Source organism: Rhinolophus ferrumequinum, chromosome 24, assembly GCF_004115265.2.
Source record: "Rhinolophus ferrumequinum isolate MPI-CBG mRhiFer1 chromosome 24, mRhiFer1_v1.p, whole genome shotgun sequence".
Lineage (NCBI taxonomy): Eukaryota > Metazoa > Chordata > Mammalia > Chiroptera > Rhinolophidae > Rhinolophus > Rhinolophus ferrumequinum.
In genome coordinates, this window is record NC_046307.1 from 30,032,995 (window position 1) to 30,058,824 (window position 25,830).

The following is a 25,830-nucleotide window of genomic DNA, read 5'->3' on the forward strand; positions in this document are numbered from 1 at the left end:
GCGGAATTCTGTGTGTGTCCATTTTGTCACTCTTGCTAAATATATTTTTCAACGCTTTATGTTCTTATTAAATTTTCATATACTGACTTTGCAATTAATCAGAAAACAATTCTAATTTCCTATTAAGATAGTGGTTTTGTAATTCTGTAATTTGTTGATACATATGATGAGGTCATGAGCTCAGGAGCGTGATCACTCATGGTGAATTGTGACTTCCCAATATTGTGAGCCTCTACTTCTGACAATAATTTTGCTTTCATATCTATTTCACGTGGTGTTGTTGATCTTGCTCTTCCAAGTTTCTTTTGGTTAGAATCTGTCAGGCAAATCCCTTCATGTCCTACTACTTTCAACCATTTGGTGCTCTTAGTATTCAAAAATATCTTCAGATTGGTTTGAGTAATTTTAATCCAATCTGCGAATCTGTCTTTATAGGCAAGTGTAATTTATTTATGTTTTTATGAGTTGATACATTTTTGATTTTGTCATCTCTATCCTTATGTCTCTATTTTCAGTTTTCTGGTTTGGAAGTTATTCAATGTATTTTTATCTTTTTGTTATCTTTAAAACATTACCACGTATACATAAAAAGTTGAAATTACTCATATCTTTACCTCTCCTGAGGAATTTAGAATTCTCTAACTCTTATCATCCATCTCCCTGTCCCACCTCCATCTTTATTGGCCTTACCAATTGTTATCAGAATTTAATTCTACCTTTATTTTTATTACTCCTCAATCAAATGGCATTATTGTTCTCTCATATAGTCAATATATGTTTCGTTTTCCCCCAAATGTTTAAATAATTTTTGATCAGCATTTTTCCTTTATTCCAGTTTCTTCCTACTCATTTAATTTCTTTATTAATTGTTTTAGTGGGAGTCTCTTAGTAGTTAAGTTCTTTTAGTCTTTGTCTGAAACATTTATTTTCTTCCCATTCTTAAAAACTAGTTTAGCTGGATACAACTTTGAAGTTAAGTTATTTTTCTGTAGCACCATTTTCTTTTGTCTTCTATTTTTTCAGTGAGAAGTCTGTCAGTTTTTATATCTTTGACAATAATATTCATATATGATATTTTCTGAGATTTTTGTCTATTATTTTGCAGTTTTATTGGATGTCGACGGACTTCAATCTCTGAATTTCATTCTACTTAATCTGAGCTATCAGAACAATAGTTTTAATTGGTCTCACTGTCATTTTTTTCTCTCCCCTGTCTTTCTCTCAGTCTCTCCTCTATGTATCTTTTTTTAGCCCATAGTCTTCATCTCATTAATTCACTGTTTTATTTTTTGGGTAATTTCTTCAACAACTATATTTGAGTTCACCACTTCTCCATTCCTTGTATCATCTGTTTAATACATCAATTAATTTAAAAAAATATTGACCGTAGTTTTCTTTTTCATTCCTGAAGTTCTGTTTGGTTCTTTTTATATCTACGTGGTCATTTTTGACAGTCTTCCCTCTGCCCCCATACTTTCAATTCCTTCTTTTATATTTTAATCAGTCTTATTTTTGTAACCTTTGTTAGTCTATTATCTGAACTAGTTTAATTCTGATATTTGTTGTTTTAATAATCTTTATTCTTGATAATTTTTTTTAGCTTTATCATTCTGAATACCAAAGAATGTTTTCTTCAAGAAGTTTTATAGCTTTAACTTTAACATCAAGAGCTGGTGTGAGTGCATTATTTTCAAGTTCATGTTTCAAGGTTCATTGGTTTTCCCTTTTGGATAGCTACTTGTTCAAGTACCATTTGTTGAAATTAATATATTTTCCTTCCTTGTTGAATTAATTACCTTGGCCAATTAACAATTGTCAAAAAACAATTGATCATGAATATGTGTGTCTATTTCTGGTGTCTCTATTCTGTTCTGTTGATCTGTATGTCCATAAATATGTCAATACTATACTATTTTGAATACAACAATTTTATAGTATTTCTTGAAATAAGTTCTCCAACTTTATTCTTCATTTTAACAGTTTCTTTGGCTATATTAGCTTTTTGCATTTCTATATAAATTTTAGAATCACTGTTTTAATTATTACAACAAAGCCGGCTTGGATTCTTATTGAGATTGTGTGGGCTCCATAGACAAATTTTAATAGAATGGAGATCTTAACAACATTGAGTCTCCCAATCTTTGAATTTAACATGTTTATTTACTTAGAGTTTTAAAAATTTCTCTTAGCAGAGTGTTTAGGTAACGTGTTTGGTTTAATGGTTATTTAAAATGCTTGTAAACAGTATTTTAAATTGTATATTGAATCTTTTTTTCAGTGTATAAAAATACAAATTATTTTTATATATTTACATTGCGACCATCCTAAGTTTACTTACACTTCTAGCAGCTTTTTTGATGATTTTCCATGTTTATGATCATTTTTTTATGAAAAGTTAATAATTCTCATCTTTGTTCTTTTATAGATTATGCATCTTTTTTTTTTCACTAAAGTTGTAGTCCTTTGAAGTTCCTGGTTTTATATAGACAACTTAATTCTAAATTCCATAAATAATTGAGGCCCAAGATCTTGGCTCTGGCACACTAGTGGGTGATAAAAAAGTTAAGTTCTTATGTTATAGAGACTATCTGCTCTACCAGCTATCCCCAAAGCTCACTTTGGGCACTCAGAGTAGCAATACCTATAATTTCTCCCTTATTTTGTTCTTTCGTTTTTGACCTCTTGGAGTTTTCTTTACTTTCTTGGGTGCTTAGCTAATGCTTAAAAGGATGTTTGTTATTTTTTTACTTCTTGGTGACTTTCAGAGCATGTAGTCAAATTGTCTTATAAGATGTTTAGTTTATCTAGTCAGACACTGTCTGACATGAAAATAAAAACATTAATTTTTTTCATGTAGCTATACAGTTTTAATATTTTACACTTGATCTTAGCCAAAAGGCCGAGAAGTGATTAGTTTTAATATTTTTAAAGCCTTTCTAAAGTTCCCCAAATGGATCTAATTTTACCTAGCTAGACTCCATTATTTGATATGTTAGGTGTTTTGCATAATTTTGACTATTATAACCAGTGCTATTAAAAGTGCGTTTAACACAATGAATCTTTTTTTCTTTTGAGTAACCTTTCTTAAACTCTAAGAAGTAGAATTTGGGGGCTGAATTACATGAACTTGCTTAAGATTCCCATCTAGTTTCTATAAAACTTTCCTGCCTCTGTCTCCGGTAGTCTAATGAATACAGCTAAAAGGGGATTTAGACAGAATCACAGCTGCATATTGGTTTTCCAGTTTTCATTATTTTATGAGTAATAAAGGGCATTAAAGTAATTTCTGGAACAGAGAGTAGCTTTTAGTGGCCTAGAGACATATCCAGCACAAACAAGGAAGAGGTACTTTAACAAACCTCCCAGCAGTGACATTGCAGAAATACAGCAGCTGTTTATGTGAATTACTGTTATGCCAAGAAGGGGTTTTTCCAGTCAACACCAGCAGTTCCCACTTTGTGGCAGGAGGTTCTGATGTAAAATAGTTCACTGAAAAGTACCCCCCGTCACATTGTGAAATGAAAATGTTTATTTCAAACTGTTTACATTTTGCTTTGGTTTCTGGCAAGTACTTGGGCATGCTTACAAACGTTTATTTTAACCTACAAAACTCAGAAGTAGAAAATCAGTAGGTAAACCACTTGCCAGGTGAGAAGTGTGCCAGAAAAGGTGACATGTCTTCTCTGAATCTCTCTACACAAAGTTCTCAATTACATGTGAGGATGCTTGAGGGCATTAGCCTGGGTGTAAAGGATTTTTCTAGTCCCATTTTGCCAATTGCAAGCTTTGGGCACTCTCTCCGTGCCTAGTTTTCTCTATGGTAAAATAGAGCATGAGCCTATGATCACCTAAATCTTTTTAACATTTCAGGAGGCCAAATATAACATGACAACTAGCTTTATGCATGTTCATATAGGTTAACTAATTCTTTAGGACTTTTCTTCACTTTTTTGTTCATGCCACTATTGTTTCCCTTACTACATCATATGGTCATTATCCTTATGTTTCCCTTGTCTACTTAGCCATAAGATGTTAAAAACTATCCTATGTGTCCCCCACGTTCCCAGGACCTAGCACATATTTAGTACGCAAGAGTTGCTCAGAAAATATTTGTTGAATATTTTATATTTCTCATATAAAATTCATTTCACTAATACCATTTATTTTCTGCTAATGTTTATTTGTATGTCAGACATTAGTAGCACACATTGTAATATATTTTTTAATCTTCCATGTTTTATAATCTTTGCAGCAATTCACTCTTTAATTTTTTGCAATCCCTGTGTGTTTATGTAGGCATTGTGACAATTGACATGGGGCTCAGAAGAGAAGTGCTCAATACATGTTTGCTGAATAAATACATATTGTCTGCATGTGGCAAATTATAATCATGACTCTAGATCAGATAGGCCTAAGGTTTTTTGAGCTTTGAAAACCTGTGCTTTGTTTTCTCAAATGTGCTTCCAGCTGCAGATTAATCTAAGCCTTCTTTTGTACTTGTATTGATTGGTTATCTACAGAGAAAACAGTGTTGACTTCATGTAATCCAAATTCGTTACGAATTGAACCAAATTTCTATATGTGAAACTCTCTAGGTGGGGTTTTTTCCTTAGCTCAGAGATGCCTTATAGTTCCTTTATCTGCAGTGCAGAATTCTATTGCATATTCCACAACTGATGTCAAGGAAGCTACCGAGGAGAAATGAGGACAGCATATAGAATGGGATACAGACAGATGACTGACAAGTGGAAATTTACCCCAGCTTGGTTTGGCCTTCCATCTCTGACTCCCATTCTAGTCAATGTGACAAATCAGAACAAAGCTTTGGTTGGCTACATTCTCATTCTGTCTCTGTCTCTTTCTTTCTCTCTCTCTCACACACATACACAATCACAGTGGACAGAATACTGTAGTAGCTAAAGACGGACTTTGAAATTGGACAGACTTAGTTTAAATCTTAGCACTTCCACTTAATTTTTTCATTTGCTTTATGACTTTAAATGAATTATTTTTTACATTTCACTGGGACCAAAGTTCTTTATCTGTTCAGTGAAGATAATGATAATATTTTCTTAGTCTGTTGCTGAGTGAAGTAAATGAGATGATTCAGGTAAACTTCTTAAGACCATGGCCGGCATATAATAAGCTCACAATGAATGGTTACTCTACCTAGCATACAGTCTCTCTTGTTTAACAACATAGTTCTCTTCTGATACCTTATAATGAATAAGATTGCTGAAATGTCCCACGTTTTTCTTCTGTTAGGATACACTCCCCTTGCCTAAGCCTTAAATAAGCAAGAAACTTCCCTTAACTAGGACTTCAGAAAATAGAGAAGTACATCATACTTTACTAAGGGCAAAATACAGATGAAAATCCCGAAAGAAAAAAAGAAGAGTTATAGGAAGGCCAAATAAGTTCAATAGAGTTCAGGCACTTGGAGTTCTCACTATCGACTCATGGGAGAGCTCATCAAGCCTTCTCTTAAGGTCTGCTTATTTTCAGTTTATAAACAATTCTAACAAGCATGTAGGTTCCCCATCTGTATGGGGAAATAGCTTTCTGGACTAGGAGATTCAGAGATTACGAGAAAAGAGAAACTCACTTTGACAAGGGCTGAAAGCCTAAGGGAAGAGATAGAAGAAAAAAGAACAATTAGGTTTATTGTTAAAGGAATAACATTATTTAAAGCAACATCTCCCAAAATGTGTTCTGTTCATAGGATGTCGACATATAATAGGCAAGGAAAGGGTTCCTTGATCAATAGGTATGGAAAACACTGGGTCAGATAAAGTTAGATAAGTAGCTTTATCTAACTGGGTCAGATAAAGTCAGATAAGTAGATCACTCTTCTGCATGGCTTCCCAAAGTCTTTAATATATTGAAGTACATTCTAGATCTCTAAGAAAGGAGGGTGTGTAGGTATAGTTTATGGGGCTTCCCAATCTAACTTGACTACAGAATGCCCTTTTTATGACATGTTCATGGCACTAGTGTTCCACAGAACCTACTTTGGGTTACTCTGGTCTCATGCCTTAATGCAAGGACTCAAATAGCCCAAAGCTGATCAACAAGCAATCATGGCATCCAAGCATTATAATCATAATAGTCATAATGATGTTACAGAATGATATGAAAAGATTACATTGTGTCTAATGTCATCTTTTAAAAGAAGTAAACACCTTCTAATTAGCTATTTTACTTTTAGGAATTCAACCTTAGAAATACTCATAAAACTCTGCAAACCTTTATAAGATTGTTCACGGATACTTAATTTATAATATAATAATTCTTAATGACTAATTGTCCATCAGTAAGAAATAGCTTGGATAAATGATGGTTAAGTCAACATGATGAATTAATACATAAGTTCAAATAATGTGGTAACTCTACCTGTATTAATAGGGAAATACACACTCAACAAACACATTGTTAGGAAAAAGAAGGGAATAAAATAGTAGCAAGGGATGAGCTATTCTAAGGGAAAAGAATTCCACAACTTCTTTCATCCCTGACTACATGGCAGAAGGAGAAAACCTACCATAGATGAGGGTAATGAAAGATAAGCCTAATATGTAACAATGTTTTCATGGCCAGGTGTGGGCTGGCATGACAAATGAGAATCCTAAGCAAATCCAAACCATAGCAAGAACGCGCTCACTTGCCAAACTCTTTTCCATAGCCTCTTTACCAAGTGCCCAGGGTCAGAGTGCCAAAATCTGTGGTAGGCCAGGAGATATGATAGAGAACTCCTCTAAGGAGCATGGGCCTTCATCAAATGTAAGGCATCCATCTCATTTGAAGGTATCAGTCTTCTGAAAGCTGGTGGCAGGGTAGTGTAGTGGGGAGATGTTACAAGGCACAGAAAACTAAAAAGTTGATGACTGCTTCATAAAGGAGAGAGAGAGATCTCCCACAATCTGGACAGCAGGCCGTTTACTGTAGAGTATAGAGGAATTTCAAGACTCATTAGTAATGAAATCTCAAGCCTTGATGAAGACAAAGCTCTGATCTTTCCCTCAAATCTGTGGAAGTCAATTGTGAACTGAATCTGACTAAAGCTACAAGTCCCAGATCAGCTCAATTATACATTAGGTGATTAGATTGATTCAACTTCCCGTGTTAGCCACCTGAAAAGCTCTTTTTAATAAGTTAATATTTATTTCATTCTATATATTTTTTTATACATATGTCAGCAAACAACCAAAAAATCATAAGACAGGCAAAGAAGCAGGAAAAGGTGATTCATAATCAAGAGAAAAAGTAGTCAATTGAAGCAGTTCAGATGTTAGAATTAGAAGATAAAGACTTTAAAATAACTATGATAAATATATTAAAGAATTTACTGGAGGAAATCGAACAATTGACAAAGAGATGGAGAATTTTCACCAAGAAATGAAAACATGAAAAGAACTATAGTCTCACTTTGTGTGATTTTTGTATCATTTAAATTTTGGCAGTGAGAAGATGTGTTTGAAATTGAAAAAAAATGACTTTAAAAACAAATTTCCAAATGTTTTCATGTAAAATACTTAAAGTATAATTAAAATATTTTGGAGGGTAACCTCAACCCTATGGAAAAAGTTTGATATAGAGCTATGAACACCCTGAGGTTTACTGGCAGTCGTAGTTTTACTTAGTACTTGGAAATAGTCACACAACCAAGGTCTTCAGATGGACAACTAGACATTAAAATGGTGACCATATCAACAGTGCTTCTAAAAGCCTATGTGTGAGAGGTAGACTTTTCAATGCCAGCAGTATGATTTCAGGAAAAACAATTGCCCTTAGGAGAGAGGGAGAAGCATTCTTTTCTCTGGGATGACACTTCTTCACTTTCATCTTTTCAAGGAGCCACAATAGATTCTTCTCTGTTGTAACGGGCATCATGCTGTTATAATGGACTTGCTGTCCAGGGTGGTTAAGTTCAGTCTTGGATTGGATGTGGCAGAAACGAATTAATGTTAGGTTTAAAAGATACATTTAATGAATCTGTACAAAAGGATGTTGTCTTTTCAGGGCCACGTTCTTTTAAAAATACTATTGGTAGAGATAGAAATGCATGAAATGGACAAAAATAGAGAGATGTGTCAACAGGGTGACACATCATGCTTCAAATTTAATGGAATAAAATCTTAATCAGGGGGCTCAAGTGACAATGCATCTTCTCAGTTACAACATGCTTTGGATGCTCACACATAAGTTCTCATCAAGCAGAGAAACTCTTTGGTCACATTCCTTGTGGTATATTTTAAAATATTTTTACACATGTCTTCTAGCCTAAACTTGATTAGTTATCATAAAATTAGTTACCAGAAATTTGTGGCTGTCTCATTCAACACCGTCACTTTTAAGATTCTTATAAGATTTTGTGTGTTCCCTAGAAACTGAAAATCAAGAGTTTCCTCAAAAGAAGTGACAGCTGAGATACAGGTTACAAAGTTAATAATAGGTTAATATGAGGTGAGAAGGTCCTCTGAACACATGCTCAGTGGGAGAATATCCAAAACAGATGTTGTAGAGCTGAATGAGAGAGAATTCCTCAGCAAGATTTTTTTTTTCATTCTATGAGAGCCCTATTTCTTATACCTTAGATTAAGATGCAGCAAAAATTAATTTAAGAGAGAGAGAGAGAGTAGAGTGAAATTATTGGGTTAAGTTATCACTTCAAATTCCAAACATTGGCTCAGAAACAGACTGTGCTTGGTGAAGAACAAGCTGAGATGTATAGCTTGTGGTGGTTTTTCGTTGGAAGGAGAGTTAAGCTTTTGCTTATCAGTCACCTGCAGGGGGAAGGGGAGTGGAAAATGACAAGTAGAAATGGCAGGAAGAACATATGGTCATCTCTCTCTGCTGCCCAAGGTTTTATAGAACATCCTGTTCTCTGGGACCTCCTACTTGCATCAAGGATAAGCTTATGTGCTACATTTGGATCCTGACCCACTGGCTTGAATTCAGTTTCTTTCCTCAGGGGTTAAGGATAAAGGCAAGCTTGGGGCATACACAGCATTGTGAAGATAAATATTACTACGTCATTTTCAACCAAAAAGTCTTTCTTCTTTCTGATTTCCAATCCTGGTCTGTCGCGCAGCTACTGCCTACACTAGAGTTCTCGTGCTTCTACTTTCTGGTCTGGATCATCATACGTACTCTACTTGTCCTTTTAAAAAACGTCTGAAAAGCAAGTTGCACTCAGGGTATTTGGCTTCTAGGTAGGGATTTTTCTTCACACATTGGAACTATACTAAAAGAACAGGTCCTTCATAAGCTTTCTGATCGCTCCCCTGTAGTCAGATCTGACATTTTTCATTTCTGGTTTCCTAGTGAACATTTCAATTTCAGTGGAAATAAATCAGTAAGAACAATAAGGAGATGTTGAACAATATAGAGAGCCAAGTTTGTTTGACTGTTTCATGTAATTTACAATCTTTTTCATGCCTTGTTCTTGAAGTTTCATCCGAACTATTATAATACCCTTGAGAGTGGAATGCAAACCATTTTAAAACAGTTGGACAACTGAACCTTGAATGACCCTTAAAACCTTGTAAATTCATGAATAATCAACAAAAATTTTAAATTTCTTGGGAATAATGGAACATTTCTCCATTTCTCTAGCCTCCACAGATGCTTATATGTGATAGACATGCCATAACCAAGTGCTGAGTGAATAAAATATTTGTGGAATGCCTGCCATGTGCTCAACAATATGCTAGTTATTTGTAGACGACAAAATGAGATAAGAGTTCTCATGCTTCTACTCTCTGGCCTGGACTGTCACACGTATTCCACTTGCCCTTTACACTGCTCCTCCAGAGTTACCTTTCTAAATCTTGATCTCATTGCATTATTTTTCATATCCTACATTTTCTTTATTGCTTACTGAATGACATTCAAATGAATACCCTCTGTGAACTAGTTGCAAACTATCTTTGCTTCCTCAGCTTTTACCAACACAGCAGATAAATTATCCTCCCTCTCCGCCCCCACCACAAGATTTCTAACAAATATAAGTCTTCATATGTTTGCTCACTCTGGTTCCTTTCACTCAATCATTTTTCCCATGCACTCATCCCATCCACATCCTTCAAGGCAGAGATTCAATTCCATCTCCTCCAAGGATCCTTCCTTATTATCCCATCTCTGGCCATCATTTCCTCCTTTCCTTATATTCCACAGTGCCATTCCTGCTTGTAGCTTTCCCCTGAACTATGAGGTTATGCAATAGATTCTTCTCCTGGTGATCAAATAGTCCCTTGTTTAAGCTGAAGATGTTTTTCTTTAATGCTTCACTTTTCTTAAAGAGTTTTTCAGTATGACAACCCTTTGGAAAGAAATCATTGTTTGGCTTCTAAAGCATATGGATTCACTGTCTTATCACATCCTCAGGCAATCAAAAGTCTTTCCATCTCATCAGTCAGTCCATCATGTTTTCTCATCACTACTGATTACATTTATCTAACGCTGCAAGTTGTTTGGTTGGTTTAAGAAAAAGTTGTATGGGATTTATGGGATTTTTCTTTTTTCAACTGATGTTCTTTTAAAGCAGGAATAAAAAAGTCAGTTACTATAAATGTGGGTCATTTATATATTGTTGCTATCTCTTATCATACAATACAGAAGATTTAGCTGTTAAAATATCCTTCGCAAAATCATTCATGCTTTGAGGTCAATGGATATATTTTATTCCTCTTTATTTCCCTTTGACACCTAACACAGTGCCATGAACACAGCAAAAGCTTGTTAAACATTTGTTGAGTTGAATAGTTTCTGAAAGGGAAATCCATGTTCGTGTTTCTCTTCCTAAAATGTTGTTACTATTTTATTTCATGAGAAAGACCTAACAGAGCTTCTAAAATATGATCAAGGTTTCTTTACCAAGATATGTTGTTGTTGTTGTTTTTTTCTCAGTGAAATCACAGCAAAAGTAACAAATGTTTTATGCTGGCCATTAAAATATCATTTGGTGGTAGCTCTCCCTACTCAAGTTAATAGTCCTTAGCCATCCTAGAGAAAATGCAGGCATTGCCTTCAGAGCACAAATGTAAATAGCTATAATCTGTTTTCTCCCATTTTTCAAAGATAGTACCATCTGGTTTATCCCTTAGCCCCAGAGAACCATTTTTAGAATCATATCCTCACTATCCATTCTCCATCCCATCCTCACCCTGGAGATATTCCTGTACTTATATCATTAGCTTATCAGGATGCTATAACCATTACTATTTATAAAGGTATTTATTACCTCACAGAAGTTTGAGCAAAGTTTTCAGAACTAAATTCTTCCACATCAGGATTGTGCAATGTAACCACAGATTGCAGGTACCATTTGGGATTGGGCTATCTCTCACTCACAAACTTTTGCCAGAATTACAAGATTATGCTGGTACTTAGAAGCCCATTCCAACTGCCTTCTCATCTGGCACCAAATCTGAAGCCCCAGGTTACTATGCTATACCTCATTGATTCATGATGCCTCTATTCTCTGTTTTATGTAGCATGAAGTTGGAAAATTGCAATGGACAGCTGGTGCTAGACTTCCATTCTAGTGGTTTTCACATTGTACAGTTTTACTCATGGGTTCAGAATGGACCCTTATTCTTGATACCTATTAAAATGGCACAGGGAATGTAAGAAAACAGGCCTACATATACCATCAAAGTAAGATGTGGACGAAACTTCTAAATTGTGACGTGGAAACAGCCTAAAGAAAAACTTCAACAGGCAGGGCTGTCATCTGGCTGTCAGGCAGGGTGGTCCATTTGCATCTTCAATGCCAAATACCTTTCCAGTTCTGTTCTCTATCTGAGATCCTCAATATACTCGATCCACATTTTCAAGTTTTAGAATTTTAGCTGGACAGTTAAAATTTAATGATGCCAAAAAACCATGGAAGATATGATGTTCTTTAGTTGAAGGGACCATTCAAATATTTTCTTTGCCTTTCAGAATCAACCTGTGACTTGTATTAACAACAGCAAGTGGTGGCACATGATTTGAAGAGAAATAATATAGACTAGGGGCCAGGGATTGATGTAGTGTTGATTTTTTTAAAATATGGAGCTCAGGGACTCTTTGGAAGATGAGACAAAAGTTAAGCCCTGACCTGAATGAAGTAAAGGAGTGAATAAACATTTGTCAGAAGGTATTAAGATAGAGAAAACCCAACTGCAAAGGTCTTGAGATGGGAACATGTTTGAAGAACACCTAGAGAGTCATGTTGCTGGGGTTCAGTGAGTAAGTGGAGAGTCTTAGGAAAAAAACTTCAGAGAAATAGTAGAATACAGATTGTGGAAGCCTTCGCGGGCCATAGTAAGAATATTGGATTTTATTGTGAGATGGGGGAGCCATTTTGAGAGAGAGTTTTGAGAGAGTTAAAGTTCAAGTAAGACAAAAGGGAATCAAAGATACTATTAATATAAAGCTCAACACTATGGCAGAAGCACAAAACTTCACAAATAGTAAAAGAAAAAAAAGCAAAGAAGACACATCAAATACAGAAAGAGGCGCGGTAAATATGATCACAGAAATTACAACATAAGATAATGGAGTTATACCAAACCTAACTGTCATATCAGTAAACATGAATGAGCTTAACTCATCTATTAAAATAAAATGATTCTCAAGCAGATCCATTAACGAAAACCCAAATTGTGTGTTATATATAAGAGGCATATCTACATTTCAGTGATTCTAAACGTTTAAAAATAAAGCAATGCCCCATGCAAATGAAAACAGTAAGAAAGCAGGAATTGAAATCCTTATACTAGACAAAGTAGAATTCAAGCCAAAAGCATAAAATGAGTCCAAGGAATTTTATGATGCTAAAAACCATATTTCAAAATGAAAATACGACAAAACTCAGTAGCTCTCATATACACAAATAATAACCAGTTGTAAGATATAATAAATGAGGAAATGTTATTTACAATAGCAATGAAAAGACAAAATATTTAGGAACAAACATAACTAGAAGTGATAAAAATGTATATGAAGAAAAGTAGAAATAATGCTGAAAGACACAAGAGTATATCTAAGCAAGTTGAAAGATAACCCTTTTTCTTGTTTAGGATGCCTCAACATAATCAAGAACTCATTTTTCACTGTTAGCTTATAAATTTAATGTTACCTAATGAAAATATTGACAAGTTGTATTATCAAACTAGATATAGTGAGACCAAAGTTTATATGAAAAATACATATGCATATCAAGTCATCATGTCATCATTATATTTCAAATATACTGTAATTTTGTTTGTCAATTATACCTCACAAAATCTAATAAAGGAAAAAAGAAAAATAGAAGAAAAGATAGGAAAAGAGTGAATAGGAAGAGCTGTATTTGGGGAGTGGGGTTCTAATTCTCTGGCTATTAATACTATGAAGCATCTATAATTAAAACAATGTAGTATTGGCTCATGATGAAATAGAATGACCAAGGGCATAGAAATCTATAGAAATATAGTATATTGTACAGGTGGCATCTCGAATCACTGGGGAAAATATAACCTTTTTAATAGATGATGTTGGGACAACTGGATACCACCTTTTAATAAATGAAAAAAAAATCCATTCTTCATGTCCTATAAAAAAAGGAATTAAATGGGTCAGAAATACAAATATAAAAACATTTAGCAGTAATAGAAGAAAATATGTGTGAATGCCTTTATAATCTGCATTGAGGGAAATGTTTTTAACTGTGATTAAAATTTCCAGATGTGATAAAGTACTGATAAATTGACTATATATGGTAAAATCATCATAAACAAAATAAAAATACAAACGACAAAGAGAAAGTGTTTGCTGTGTATATCACAGAAAAAGGGCCAATGTCCTTAACATACGAAAAAAAACCACTTTTAACAGTTGAAGAAAAAAATATTAATAATCCTATAGAAAAATGGATAAAAGACATGAAGTGGCAATTTACCAAAAGATATAAACATGATTGAACGTATGAATACATATTCGACTTCACTCACATTAAGATAATGCAAAATAAAACTCACTGAGATTCTACATCTCACTCATCAGATTGGCAAAAATCCAAAAGCTTGACAATGAACTTTGTTTCCATTGCTGTGGAACAACAGGCACTCTCATACATTGTTGGTAGGAATGCAAAATCCTTACAGGGCAATTTGGCACAAGCTAATAAACCACACATACCTAGCAATCCCATTTCTAGGAATTGATCCTGAAGATACATCCTCAGCAGCATTAAAATACATATGCACAAAGCCACTTATTGCAGTATTATTTTTGAGAAACTGGTTAAATGTCTAACCATAAATTGATTGAATAAACTATGGCCCATATATTCAATGGAGTTTAACACAAAGAAGGAGGAAGATCTGTAACTGATGTGGAGTCATCTCTGGAAGATACTGTTAAATGAAAAGGGAAAATTGCAGAAGAGATTACATGCCACCTTGTGTAAGACAAAGAAGAGAAAAATAAGAGAACATATGTACATACTGTATGTCAACTATAATTCAATATATATATATAGTCACAGGATATGGAGTATAGCATAGGGAATAGAGTCAATGGAATTGTAATAGATATACACGATGTCAGAGGGACAACAGATTGGGGGAGGGGTTATCACTTTGTGAGGGGTGAAATGTCTAACTATTGCATTGTTTTGTGCACCTGAAACTACTAAAAAGAAAAAAAAAGAAAAAGGAAAAGCCAAAACCAAAAAGAGAACATATATACATATACTTGTCTTTAAAAAAAACAACAGGAAAAATAAGTCAGGAAACAATAATGTTGGTTACCTACCTGGGGTAAGTAGAATGAGGTAGAATAAACACAGGAGGCAGCGCCACTTTTATGATTATACCCTTTTGTATAGTTTTGATTTTTAGAAGTATTTTAATGTTTTACACATTCAAAACTAAAATTAAATTAACAAGATGGGAAGGAGGACAACTTAAAACTGAAACAAATTGAAAAAGAAAAGAACCCAAGTGTATTTCAAATAAATAATATAACCATGATAAAGTGGAAAGAATTCAGTTAATTTATGAATGGAGCAGTTGATCATATACTCTTAATCTTGTATAGGATTTCAAGTGCATAGGGAATATTTTATCAAAATATTGAATATCCCTACACTGGCCATAAAGCAAGTTTCAAAAAAATTTCAACAATTGTATTCATGGTGAGTATGTTCTCAGACTATAATGGATATAAGTTAGAAATTAACAGAAAGATACCCAGAAAACATTTCCCCAAATCTGAAAACTAAGCAACACACTACTATGTAACCTGTGGGCCAAAGAAGAAATCATAATGGAAATTTAGAAAATATTTTGAGCCAAATGATAATGAATATAGCATATTAAATTTTTTGGAATACAGCTAAAGCCATACTTAGAGAGAAATTATGGCCTTGAGTGTATATACTAGAAAAGAAAAAAGGCTAATAATCAATTATCTAAGTATCTTTCTCAAGGAGCTAAGGTGGGAAAGAAAAGCAAATGAAACCCAAACAATGTTAATGGAAAAAAATTAGTGAAATATTAAGAAAAATAGGTAGATAGAATTTTTTAAATCCCAAAGCTGCCACTTAGAGTAAACTAACAACTCTGATAACCCCCCTGAAAAGGCTAATCAAAAAAAAAAAAAAAAAAAAGACACAAATAACTAATAACATGAAGGGCTTTAGAGGAATGTCATTAAAGATTGAACTGACAAAAAAGAATCCATTGGAAGATATTATGAGCAACTTTGTATCAATGAAATTAAAAATTCAGGTGATAGGGACACATTCCTATAAAAATAAAACCTACCAAATGATCTAAAAAGAAACAGAAAATCTGAATAGCCCTATGTTTATTAAAGCAATTGAATTCATTATTTAAAACTTTCTAATGTGAAAATTCAGGGACCATATGGCTTCACTGGTGATTTCTTTGCATATATAAGGAATAAATAACACTGATCTTATACAAATTGTTCCCAAAAATAGAAAAATAAGAAAGAGTTCCCAATTTATTTTATGAGGCCAGCAGAGCCTTGCTCACCTTCTCTTATGAACACACCAAATTTACAGCTACACATAGAGTAGTTTCCTCTGAAAGAAATCTAGAAACTAGTTGAGTAATTCCTACACATCAGGCAAAAGAGAAAATACCCCTATCTCCTACATCAAAATGGGTAGGAATGACTGACACACATTCTTGCCATAAACCTGACCCCTGACATAGCACCAAACAATTGGGAGGGAAGTCTGAACTCTCAGCTTCTCCCTGAGGACTGAAGGGCTTAGATTCCATATCTAGCATCCCAACTTTTAAGATTCTCACCTGAGGATGGGCCCCCGAAACATCTAGCTATAAAAGTCAAAGGTTGAAAGACAAAAATATTAAAAAACAACTATAACTACAATAATTCGTTAATGGATATGCAAAATTTTGTGAACAGATACACAAAAGATGTAAACTGTGATATCAAAAACATATAACATGGGGGAAGAGTAAAATTATAGAGTTTTAGTTAAGCTGTTATCAGTTTAAAATAGACTGTTCTAATATAAGATATTTTCAGTAACCCTCATAGTATCCAGGAAGCAAAATTTATAGTTGATACACAAGATATAGAGAAAGAAATCTAAGCACACTTAAGAAAATCATCCAAGTCACGAAGGAGACAAAGAAGAAAGGAACAAAGGAATTACAAAAACACCAGAAACAATTAGCAAAATGGCAATAGTAAGTCGCTACTTAATAACTACTTTAAATTTAAATGGGCTAAATTCTCCAATCAAAAGACAGAGTGGTTGAATAGATGCAAAAATGAGACCCATCTATATGCTGCCTACAAGAGACTCACTTCAGTTTTAAGGCTATACAAAGATTGAAAGTGAAGAAATGGAAAAAGATATTGAATGAAAATGGAAACCAAAAGGAAGCAGAAATATCTATACTTCGATCAAACAAAATAGACTTTCATCTAAAGCCTATTAAGTGACAAAGAGGGTCATTAAAAAACTATAAGGGGTCAATCCAAGAACAGTATATAACATTTGTAAATACTGGAGGTGCCAAAAAAATGTATACACATTTTAAGAGATATTATCTATGTATTACTTTTCAAAGTTGAATTGAATTATGGTAGCAATGTGTAATTGCAGAAGTCAAACATAACTTGTATTCATCTTTTGTTATCAGCATATATTGAGTATTACAATTTTAATACAGTCTGTTCCTTCTTTAAAATTAGCATACATTTTTTGGGCACCATCTCTATTTATGCACCCAACACAGGTGCACCTAAATATGTAATGTAAATATTAACAGACCTAAAGGAAACATAACAATACAATAATAGCAGAGGATTTCAATACCCCACATTCAACAGTGGATAGATTATCCAGATAGAAAAGTCAATCAAGAAACATTGTCCTTAAACTACACATTAGAGCAGATGGATTTAGCAGACATTTACAGAACATTCTATCTGACAGCAGCAGAATACAATTCTTCTCAAGTGCATGTGAAACATTCTCCAGGATACATCATGTATTAGTCCACAAAACAAATTTGAATAAGTTTAAGAAGACTGAAATCATATTAAGCATCTTTTCTGACCACAATGGCATGAAATTAGAAATTAATTAAAAGAAGAAAACTGGAAAAATCACAAATATGTGGAAATTAAAAAACATGCCTCTAAACAACAAAAACGGGTCAAAAAACAAATCAAGAGGAATCAAAAATAGATTCAGAAAAATGAAAATGGAAATACAACATATAAGAATTTACGGGATGCTGTAAAAGCAGTTCTAAGAGGTCAGTTTATAGTGATAAACACCTACACTACGAAAAAAGGAAAATTTCAAGTAAACAACTTTATACCTCAAGTAACTAGACAAAGAAAGAAATAAAGATCAGAGTAGTGAAAAATGAAACAGAAATTGAAAAGATGAAAATAAGAGCTGGTTTTCTGAAAAGATAAATAAAATAGACATATCTTTAGGTACTCTTATGAAAAAAATGAGAGGAGTCAAAATTAAAAATGAAAGAGAAGACATTGCAACTGAAGCCACATGAATACAAATGATAAAAAACTACCATGAACAATTATATGCCAACAAATTGGACAACCAAGAAGAAATGGACAAATTTCTGAAAACGTCAACCTACAAAGATGGAATCATGAAGAAATAGAAAATCTAAAACAAACTGAGTATGAATAAGGAAATTGAATCAACAATAAAAAAGCCTACCAACCAAAATCCAGCACCAGATGGCTTCACTGTAGCAGCCAAAAGTTTAAACAAGAATTAATCCCAATCCTTCTCAAAACCTTCCAAAAAATAGAAGAGAAGGGAATACTCTCAAACTCATTTTATGAAGCCAATATTACCCTGATCCCAAACCAGGCAAGGGCACTACAAGGAAAGAAAATTACAGGCCCATATCCTTAATAAACATTGATGCAAAAATCTTCAAAACGTATTAGCAAAGTAAATTCCAGAGCACATTAAAAGGACCATACACCAAGATCAAGTGAGATCAGATTGGATACTATGACCCTCATTTTTTTTTTATTCCACATTGATTTTTGCATGTACTTGCTTTTATCACAGTGATTGCTGAATGTGTACAAAGATATAACAGCATGAAAAGGAATCTAATGTTGCAATCTAATGTTGAAACTGAACTACTAAAAACTCTTACTTTGTTCAGTGTCCAAAGGATATTGAATATTATTGTGTTTCTTTAAAAGTTTTCAATTTCCTGTAGTGCCCTGGGATGCTTTGGCACACAGTTTGAGAATCATGATTGTTGAGATCACGTTGAACAAAAAAACCAGACACAAGGGAATATGTTCGTGTGATTCCATTCATATAAGATTTTAAAAACAGGCAAATTTAATCGTTGGTGTTAGTAATTAGGATTGTGGTTACATTTGGGAAGAGGGAAAGGGTCACAGTTGGGAAGGGGCACATCAGGATCTTCTGGAAAGCTTGTAACATTCTAGTTTTCTTTCTTATTCCTGTCATGACTTCTTGACCAAGTGACTACATGGCCGTGTTCACTTTGTTATAATTCATCAAGTTGTATACTTACGATTAGTCCACTGTGTTGTGTAAGGTATGCATGAATAATGTTTTTTAAATAAAGAAAAACCATTCTAACCAACAAAATATAAGAAATTACACCTCAGAGGTGACGCCCCTGCTGATACCTAAACCAAAATGAATACTTCTTCCTTCAGAGCATTATCTGCTATTCTATAAATATGTGCTTATATGCTGGCATCTTTGGTTTGACTGTGAGTTTCTGGAGGATAGGTGCCATGTCCCATTAATCTCTATTTCTCTAGTGTTTCAAACATGACAACATGGAAGGCAGTTAGTTATGGTTTAAATAAAAATAATAATAACAATTTAAAAAATAAATGTACTAACAGACTCTGGTACACACCAATTTCTTTTCTCTATCTTATTCAAATTCCCTGAGTAATATTGTTGGTATCACACATCAGTGGCCTTCTATTTAAAATTCCTTACTTTTTCATGATATTCATTTCTCATCTCCAAAGAATACATTTTTAAAGGGAAGGACATGCACACGCGTGCACATGTGCATGCACACACAAGCGCGCGCGCACACACACACACACATTTTCTTTTAAGAATTTACTTATTTATATCATAGAGTTCCAATGCGACTCAAAATATAGTTAATGAATCAGTGCCAGTGCATGAACTGTTTTTTACTGGTTTACAAGTTAAATACAGAAATTGAGAATATGTGTTTAAAAACTGGCACATTGGTTTGACCCTACTATGATATCGAAGCATGTGATCAGAAAACTTGCCTTGTATACGACATGAACTATGTACTAGTTATTCATGGTAGAACTAGTTATCAGTCCAAGATGAATTGGACAGAAAGCTGGTCCTTCTCTATAGTTTTCAAAGCTCTGCTATTGACTATTAGATCTGAAAAAAGCCAACCCCATTATTTTAAAATGAGGAAACTGGGACCACTCAATTCCTGATTGTCAAGCTAGTAGTCTTTATCATGCCACCTGCATTACTTATATTGAGGAGATTCAAAGATAAACGTTGTTATTGCTACGATTATTAGCAGTAGCAATTATAGCTACTATTCATCCATGTTCAGTACTTGTTAGTTAGAACCACATGAAATTACTCTTTATGTAGGTGAAAATGGCCCACTATCTGTAATTTCATATGGTTCAAGTCATATGAAATGCTGAGAACACTGTCAAGTGCTTTTAAGCTTTAAACGAAGAGGCATCGAGAGCCAGACTACATAATGTTTGGCAAGTTAATTAAGTTCCCTCTAGGGTGTTCCCACATTCATAACCTGGAGCTAGGAGTACCTACCTCAGAGATTGACGGAGGCTCCTAGCCATTGCAATGGCACATTTTAGGCAGCGGACGCCCAGTGGCTATGAGCTGTTCTGGTTATTTCCAACATTATCCCTTGATTAATTCTCAGAACAATCTTGTGAAGTAGAAACATCTTATCCTCAGTTTATAGATAAGGAGACTGGAGCCTCAAGAGATAGTAAGACAGTAACTCAAGCCCTTGTCCATCTGACTTCAAGCACATGCCCTGCACCTTACACAGTAATTTTCAGTTACGTGACAGCTACATTGAGTCGAATAGCACCACTAGGGTGTTTCATCAGAATCACCAATGTTTGAGAGTATTGAGTTTCTGGGATGCTTTAATGGTTATGTAAAGGACAGTGCAAGCTATTTTATATCCGATTAAGAGAAACTGAGTTCACCATTTTTTTAATCTTGATTTTAAGTCTCCTGATCGACAAAAATGCTAGGAGCAATAAATAAGTTGATGGTTACCACCTCTGATTTCAGAATAGTGCAATCTTGTGGTAACCCCTTAGGTATTGCTTTCATCTACAAAAGGGCCCCCAAAGTCCAGCAGGCCTGCCCTAGAACGCCGAGAAGGGAAAACTCAACATGGCACCCACTAACTAGAACCTGAGCTGTTTAAACTTGGTCAGTGTTTTGTACAAGACCAAAGAAAAAACGTCTTCTCTTTTTCTCCTTAAATAGAATAAGTAGTCAAGAAATTCCCTTGAGAAGCAACAAGATCTGATTGAATTTTTCTGAATCTTCTATTATTCTATCAAGTTCACTTGACAGCAAAGGACAAGCTGCTTTTCAAATGCTGTAAGTGAACACATCAGCAATTCAGAAAGAAAAAGGCAGGTTATTAAGTAGAAACAAGTCTCTCTGAATATATTTACACCAACTCATGGAAACCATCGTCCTCAGAAACCTCCACGACAGTCTATTTTCTAGTCTCAGCATTGCTTTAAGTTTGACTGATGATAATAAAATACAATGAAATTACCTTTGAGCTCTGAAATGTACATCCGCTCGCACATTCCTCATGACTTGACTTTTTATTTTCCAACAGAGCTCATCCACTTTCAATATTATTTTCAAACACTCAAGGTTTATGTCTAGGAAATATAGCTTCTTATACCTACATCATGGTTAAATAAAGATGGAGAGTACATAATTTATTATATATGTGGTATATGTATATTATACATACAATATATGTGTATAAACACGTATTAGTTAAGAAGAGCTAGAAGCGCCCTTTGAGATCATTTAGTTTTCTTTATTGTTGTCTTACAAATGAGGATTCTGAAACTCAGACAAAAATGGTACTCAGAAGGCTACACGGCAATCTGGCTTCCAAGCAAAGCTTCAGAAATAAGAACATAGCAAGTACCTACCATACTGAGGATTGCAGCAAGCATTTTTCATACGTAAGTTCTCATACTATTTCTATGACGTTGGTATCATCACTCTTATTTGAGAAATAAGGAAATTGAGGCTAAGAAAAGGAGTAAAGCTGATGAATGGCACAGATGGAATGAAAACACTGGAGTCACTAGACTCTCTCTCGTGTGTCATGTTTTTCTGCGAGCACTCACCCACGTCACTGGTTTTTGCTGTAACCACGTACCTATTACAGTTTTCTTAAACTTTTCTTTAAATTGACTATGTAAACATTTATAAAGGAAACTTTTTATTACCACTTAAGTCTAAAAGAAAATCATGTGCCATAAATCGAAGGTATTTATAAAAAGTAAATGCAAAGAAATCAAAATATCACTCAATTCTAGCTGGACTCTGCTGTTCCCTAAAGACACTGAATTTGCATCCTGCTCTCTTTTTTTTTCAAAAAGATTAGCAATAGTTAGAGAGGTCTTAAAGCCCCACTAACATCAAACTGAAACTTAAGGATTAAAAGAAGGGAGGGAAAACTCTCACTGTGTGATTCAGCTATTTGATGCCACATCAGTGTCACCTACGTGGTCTTATCCTATGCTCAGATCATTTTGAGCACTGTCCTGCCACTTACCCTGAGGAGTAACATTGCAGTACATAAAACATCTAGGCGGACTCTCCAGCTCATGGTTCTCTAACTCCGGTAAGCATCAGAACCATCTGGAGGTTTGTGAAAAACATATTTTTAGGTCTTCCTGCGTTCCTGCCTCAGCGTGTTGGGAGTGGGGCCCTAGAATTTGCAGTTCTGACAAGTTCCTGAGTAATGCTGATGTGGCTGGCCCAGGAACCACATTTCGAGAGCTGCCGCTCTGGGTGGTGCTGGGGGAGGAGAAGGTAGAGAACATATGGTGTCATGTGTATGAAAACTTCACCATCAGGCTTGCTAGTGATTGCAGGGACCATGGATTTTTATTTAATCAGGCAAATGAGGTAAAGAAACACTCAACGTATTCTTTTGTGTTCCTGCGTTGTTTCTGGTTGAACCTGGTGAGTTCAAATTAATACGACACCACACCAAGGTTGATGCAACAACCTCGGCTAGAGAGATATAAGTACCTCCTCCCAAAATATCACAGTTTGTTTGCAGGTTGCTAACTACCTGCAAGGTGTCCTGCCTTGGCAGCAGTCGCCAGTGATCAGTCATACCAAAAGCAGAAAATGAGACTCTCTTTTTTCCCTCTAGACATTAAGACATTATAGAATATTTTAAAAAATGCCATGACAGTTAACATTCTCTCCCATCTGGTTCCACCCAATTAATAGTAATAGCAAATAATTATTAAGGCTTCTGTAAGGCAGTCATTGCATTGTACTAGGTGATGACACACATGTTTTCAATGTGAGGATCTGAGAAGCTAAGCAACTTGTCTAATGTTACACAATTACTAAGAAGTAAAACAGGGATTCAAATTCAAGTTCAATCCCAATGTCTTTTTTTTTCGATGAAGCCACACTGCTGCTATTGTTACTACCTCCTTACTCAATCTCTTAATAAACACATATTTCACAGAGAATTAAAAGATGAGGAAAAAGGGCTCCAGATGCTTTAATTGTTAAAAAAAATTACAAAACAACGTCACTGAAACAGAAGAAATTAGTGATATTTAATCAGCAATGAAGACAGAGCTCCCTGGGTTTAAACCAGGATTTAAGAAGGTCTGGCCAAATTTTTATTTTTAGGAGAGTGGGAAAGTGAACAGAACTAGTCTCAGAAATCCAACCTGTTTTAGTTTACTCTTGAGTCAAGGGGATTTTGATTCCCTGTTGATATGGCACGGGCCATTTGGAGAATGAGTGTAATAGAAGAACCAACCCTGGAATGATAGCCATGAGCCTTGGATTCTGGTCGTTGTTTTCTCAGGAACTCATACTTCATTTCTCTGGGTCCCAGTTTCACCCTCTGTGCATCAGGCAGCTACACTAAGCTCCCTTCCAAGCACTGCCTTTGAGGACAGCGGATTCCTTCAAATGGATTTATTAGCACCATATGCCTCAAAACAGTAACTCCCATCTTTTAGCATAAGGAGAATATCGTTTGATTGCAAACTCAGCATGTGGGTTTCAACCTTGAGTCTTTCAAGAGCCTTTTCCTCTATCCATATGTGAGGTTACCCTGCTACATTCTTTGGGGAATACGTGGGGACAACTGGAAAACAGATTCTGAACCCTCCGAGGCACACAAACGACTTAAATCCATATAGATAGAATTTAAGAAATAAATGATCTGATATATTTTTAAAAAGTCATCAATGACAATGAAATGAGTAATTCAGTAGGTGTTATTAGGAGTAATTATAGTAATATCTCAAAGGAAAACAACATCTGTGATTTGCCTGATTAATGGTCTCATGGAACAGTGCATCTGTTAATGGAATAACACTCCTAGCACTCTTGACTGTACGCTTGCAAGAACTGGAAACAGAGAAAGGACGGTAGAATAAGAAAGGAGCAGGGTGCCAGACCGACTATGGGAGGTCAAGTCCCTCCCCAGAATTTCTAATTCCCCTCTCGTTACCTGAACCAAAATTATACAGCAAATTCCAAGGGCAAATGAGTTCTACCAGGTACATGAACTCTTGCAGGGTAAACAACTAGCTGCTCAGGGATTAAAAAAAAAAAATAATAACTTTTCACCTTGTGGTTGGAGGTGTTTTGCCCCAGCTTTAACAACGTGCCACAGTAGGATGGTAATAAAGGTGCTCAGTAGGGACCTATCTGCATGAATAGGGCTTTTTCTGGAGCGAGTAGTTGATACACGGGGAGTAAACATATTTTTGTTTAAACATCAGTTTTCTCTGTCGAACTCAAAGGAAAACCAAGCATCCCACCAACAGTTGACAACTACTACAATGTGCCAGCTTCAGTTTAGAGGTGAAATTGGGAAGCCGTATCGTGATCTCACGCTCTTCCTCAAAGCTCGAGTTTCTTTCTGCTTTGAGAACAAGTTACTAACTCCACCTGCTCCCTCAGGCTACATTGGATGGATGTGGGATATATTATTTGTCATAAAACGTATTCAGGTACATTTGGGCTGTAAGCTCTATTGCATAGGGAAGTAGCATTTGTCATCAGCTTATCCTAATGAAATCAAATGAAAGAAGACAACAACATTCTGCTGCAAAGGGAATGTGGATCTCACGCCCAGCAAGCCAAATGAAATTTCAAATGTGGTATAAAGAAAAGTAGTTATATCCTGGGCCTGATTAAAACAGTGACCATTGGAGATGATCCCGTCCCCATTATATGGCGGGGGCTAGGTGACTTTTACTTACCCCAGCAAAGCTGACGTCCCTCCTGAGCTGGCTCCATTAGAAGCTACGGGAAACAGGGCTTGGAAGTGGCACTATTTCTCTTGTACAGTGTGGCTAAGATATCATTTCTCTTTCCCATGGCATTTTTCATTTCTCTGATTATATCTGATGGTGTCAAGGCAAGGCCTTAAGCTAACACTCCCTTGGAAACTCAGAGAAGAAGATGGCTTGGAAAGAAATAACTGCGACCAGGAAAGGAAAAGGGAAAAATAAGCCGCCTCATTTGGGCTACGAGAGAAAGAGAAGAATAGCATGACTGTGAGTGTGAGCCCCAGTCCCAGACAGTGAAGGCAGTGTTCTCGGCTTGGCTGTGTGTGTACACAGCATGATAACTGTTAGACAGGGTTCTTGCAGAAATTTCTACTTTCTGTGACTCAATGAGCTGGCGATATCAAAATTCATAAGTGATTTTCTTCTCTACACATGGTACAAAAATGACTTTGTCCATTCGCCTTTGGCCATCCATGCAATTAAGTGTGAGACAATTATAACCTTGTAGGTCTCCTTGGGGGCCTGGAATACAATTCAGTTGTTGGATTGCAAGGGCACTTAAGAAAGAAAGAACAGACTGTCGGCAGTGACTTTCGTAGGCATGCTGGTGAGGAATTAGCCCGCCACGATTTAGAAGTCTCATTTTGCAGTAGTCATAGCCCTTACTGATTACTCTTCGATTATACAAAATAAGGAAAATGGGAC

At 35.2% G+C, this 25,830-nt stretch overlaps 1 protein-coding gene across 1 annotated transcript in view; it reads right to left on the minus strand.

Annotated features, from left to right (window-relative positions):
- The window catches only part of ATP10B (ATPase phospholipid transporting 10B (putative)), a 203,633-nt gene extending 178,322 nt beyond the window's left edge, over positions 1-25,311 (minus strand). Inside the window, exon 1 of the mRNA XM_033096782.1 lies at positions 25,096-25,311. The gene's annotated coding sequence lies outside the window, so the exon portion shown is untranslated. The remainder of the gene's footprint in view (positions 1-25,095) is intronic.
- Between the last annotated feature and the right edge of the window lie 519 nt (positions 25,312-25,830).